The following is a 3,816-nucleotide window of genomic DNA, read 5'->3' as shown; positions in this document are numbered from 1 at the left end:
AGAGACTGGATTTCACCACGTTGCCCAGGCTGGTCTGAAACCCCTGAGCCCAGGCAATCTGCCTGCCTCAGCCTCCCAAAGTGCTAGGATTATAGGTGTGAGCCACCACGCCTGGCCGGTATTTACATTTAAAATGTGAAACTGGGATTGTGGTGGCTTATGCCTATAATTCCACCATTTGGGGAGGCTTTGGTTAGGAAGACTGCTTAAGCCCTGGAGTTCAAGGCTGCAAGAGGCTGCAGTGAGCTGTGATAGCACTGTTCTCCAGTCTGAGCAACAGAGAACCTGTCTCTAAGAAAAAAAAAAGGGAGATGCCTAGGTTAAAATCAGCAGAGGAGAAGCCAGAGAGAGCAGAGACAAAGGAAGAGAACGTTCAGCAAGCCAAATGAAAACAGTGTTTCAAGAAAGGGCAATGATCAACAGCATCAGATGCTGCTACAGGGCTGAGACCTAACTTAACAATGAATTTGGCCATCTAGAGATCACTGGTGGCTTTGACAAGAAGCCGTTTTAGTGGAGTGGTGGAGACCAAAGCCTGACTAGAGGCTCAAGGTTCAAGACTTGAAGGAGAAAAGGCACTAGTGAGGGTAGACTGAGGCCTCTGGCTGCAAACCGGAGGCGAGGAGGAGGTAACTGGAGGACAGGGAGGGTGAAGGGGGCTGCTTTGTTGTTCTTAAGATGGGCATTTTTTGGCCGGGCACGGGGGCTTACGCCAGTACTCCCCACACTTTGGAAGGCCGAGGCGAGAGGTTGAACCAACGAGTTCGAGACCAGCCTGGGCAAATTACGAGCTCTCAGTGTATCTTCAAAAAAAAAAAAAGATAATTTTTGTGCAAATAATAAAATAAGTGCTGGAGTTCGGGGCCCATCTTCTGTCCGCATCTTCGTGACTCGGGCCCCGTACCCGACCTCGGGACTGCGTCCCTGCAGAGCCCGGCGTGACGCCGTTTCCCACCCTAACCCGGGATGGAAGCGCGCACGCGCAGACCTCGAGCGGCTGGGCGCAGGGCCCACCCCACCGCCGAGTCCCGCCCCTCCCGCCCCCCTCCCGCTCAGAGCGCGTACGCACCGTCCCTAGAGCGCCGCCTCAAGGAGGACGGGAGCCTCGGCGCTAAGGGAGGGTTTGGCCCTTCGCTCCCGCGCTTCGCCGGAGGTCTCAGGCCACGGCCCGTCCCCACCTACCAAGTCTCGCAGAAAACAAGCTCTTCGGGCTGGAAACTGCGACGAGGGAAGCAGGCGCGTTCCTTGAACGCTTTTTCGGAGTCTGCGGATGATCACGGACCTGCGTTCGAAGATTGGCGGCACGTCGAGAACCGCACACGCTTTTTTTTTTTCCTTTTATGAGCGTAGTCGCGCGCGGAGGACCTTGAACGCATGCGCAGTCGTTCCTCTGTGACGTGACCCGCTGCCCGGTGGGAAATGTAGTTTTTACTTGGCACACCGCTCCGGCTCTTTGTCGGAACCCTAATTAACCAACCAAAGTGCTTGTGCGTTTACAGCGTTTTCTCCCATTCCCCCAGACTCTATTTAAAACAAAATGAAAAAAAAAAAAAAAAACCCAACTTGAAAGCGAACAGATTGCTGCTTGCTGGAGGGGAGTGGGTGCAGGGGTAATATAAAAACCGTACTTTCTGCGCAATTTTGTTGTGAACCTAAAAATGCCCTAAAAACTAAAGTCAATAAAGTCTATTGCTAAAAAATTAATTAAAAACAGGCCGGGCGCGGTGGCTCACGCCTGTAATCCCAACACTTTGGGAGGCTGAGGCGGGCGGATCACCTGAGTTAAGGACTTCGAGACCAGCCTGACCCACATGGTGAAACCCCGTCTCTACTAAAAAATGCAGAAATTAGCCAGGCGTGGTGGTGGGTGCCTGCAATCCCAGCTACTTGGGAGGCTGAGGCTGGAGAATCGCTTGAATCCAGGAGGCAGAGGTTGTAGTGACCAGAGATTGCACTATTGCACTCCAACCTGGGTATCAAGAGGGAAACTCCATCTCAAAAAAAAAAACCAAAAAAACAAGCGACCTTTAGACCCAGAAATAGCACTTTTAGGGGGTCTTCTTAGGAAAGTATTAAGGATATGGACGTGCAATGGACGCGTAGCCTCAATGGTATTTTTTGAAATCCATCTTGGTATCTTATAATTTCTTACATAACCCTACAAATGTCTGTAATTATTTGTTGATTATTTGATAAACTTGCAAGTCCTATGAGATTAGGATCATCTTGTGTTCACCTGTGTATTCCTAGTACCTAGCACAGTGCCTGGCCATCACGTTTCTTTTTCTTTTTTTTCTCTTTGAGACAGGGTCTCGCTCTGTTGTCCAGGTCTCGCTCTGTTGTCCAGGTTGGAGTGCAGTGGTGCCATCAGGGCTTCTGAGTAGCTAGGACTACAAGCGCACACCAGCACATTCTGCTGATTTTTAAATTTTTTTGGTAGAGATGGGGGTCTTGCTATGTTGCCTAGGCTGGTCTTGAGTTCCTGGGCTCAAACGATCCTCCTGCCTCAGCCTCCCAAAGTGGAATTACAGGCATGAACCACCATGCTCAGCCCTGTCAGTATTTTTCTGTTTATTAGAGAATCTCAGGCGTTAGCACTGAAACTATTTTAATCCAAAAATTAATGCGTCATCTTTTTCCATCACACTTGCATTTTTTTCTGTGGGCTCCACGTCAGTGAATGACATGCCCACCCACCCAGCTGCAGTTTCACTTACTTCTTTTTATGAAGGTTATGCTTCGAGGGATTTTGTAAATTTTGCATTTGTAAAGGTCTTAGGGGCTCTTTCTCCTAATTGTTAAATATCAGCCCAAGGCCAGGCACGGTGACTCACCACTGTAATCCTACCACTTTGAGAGGCCGAGGCAGGGGGATCATGAGGTCAGGAGTTTGAGACCAACCTGGCCAATTTGGTGAAACCGTGTCTCTACTAAAAATACAGAAATTAGCCAGGTGTGGTGGCACGCACCTGTAGTCCCAGCTACTCTGGAGGCTGAAGCAGGAGAGAATCACTTGAACTCAGGAGGCAGAGGTTGCAATGAGCCAAGACTGTGCCACTGCACTCTAGTCTGGGCGACTAAGACTGTCTCAAAAAATAAAAAATAAAATAAATTTTAAAAATCAACCCTAGTCACTGATCAGGAGAGAATTGGAGCTCACAGTTGTTTTTTAAATTATTTTGGTTTCTGTCCTGTTTTAAAAATGTATTAATTTCTGATTTTTCTACAATAAACATGTATTGATTAACTTTTTAAAAAGTGTTTTAGAGTGTTGTCCACATGAAAGAAATTGCTCTGTCTTCTCCACATCCGCATTTCTCAAAAGAATGATCTATACTCAGTTTTCATGTCCCGCCTCCTACTCAGTACAATGTCCTGAGCCAGCACCTGGGGGTTATCCCTGACATCACCTTTTCCCTCCCCTTCCTCATTCAATCCACCACATGTCTGCAATATAAAAACGCATTTGTTGGGCACTTGCTATGCACTGGGTTCAAAATCCTTTACACTTACTCATTCATATAACACAATCCACCTAATTTTCATCTCCACCACATCTACCTTAGGCCAAGGTAGGGACACCTTCCCTAAACAACTACAAAGGCTTTCTGGTTTTGTTTTGTTTCGTTTTTTTGAGATGGAGTCTCACTCCATTGCCCAGGCTGAACTGCAGTGGCGCAATCTGGGCTCACTACAAGCTCCGCCTCCTGGGTTCTCACCATTCTCCTGCCTCAGCCTCCCGAGTAGCTGGTACTACAGGTGCCTGCCACCACGCCGGCTAATTTTTTGTATTTTTAGTAGAGATGGGGTTTCACC

At 48.2% G+C, this 3,816-nt stretch overlaps 1 protein-coding gene across 1 annotated transcript in view; it reads right to left on the bottom strand.

Annotated features, from left to right (window-relative positions):
- Nucleotides 1–1,355, bottom strand: part of LOC105505632 (SAGA-associated factor 29 homolog) — a 116,505-nt gene extending 115,150 nt beyond the window's left edge. Inside the window, exon 1 of the mRNA XM_011933508.1 lies at nucleotides 1,183–1,355. The gene's annotated coding sequence lies outside the window, so the exon portion shown is untranslated. The remainder of the gene's footprint in view (nucleotides 1–1,182) is intronic.
- Between the last annotated feature and the right edge of the window lie 2,461 nt (nucleotides 1,356–3,816).

This window comes from Colobus angolensis, unplaced genomic scaffold (genome assembly GCF_000951035.1).
Source record: "Colobus angolensis palliatus isolate OR3802 unplaced genomic scaffold, Cang.pa_1.0 Scaffold128, whole genome shotgun sequence".
NCBI lineage: Eukaryota > Metazoa > Chordata > Mammalia > Primates > Cercopithecidae > Colobus > Colobus angolensis.
The sequence above is the reverse complement of the archived record's forward strand: the minus strand, read 5'-3'. Positions and strand labels throughout refer to the sequence as shown.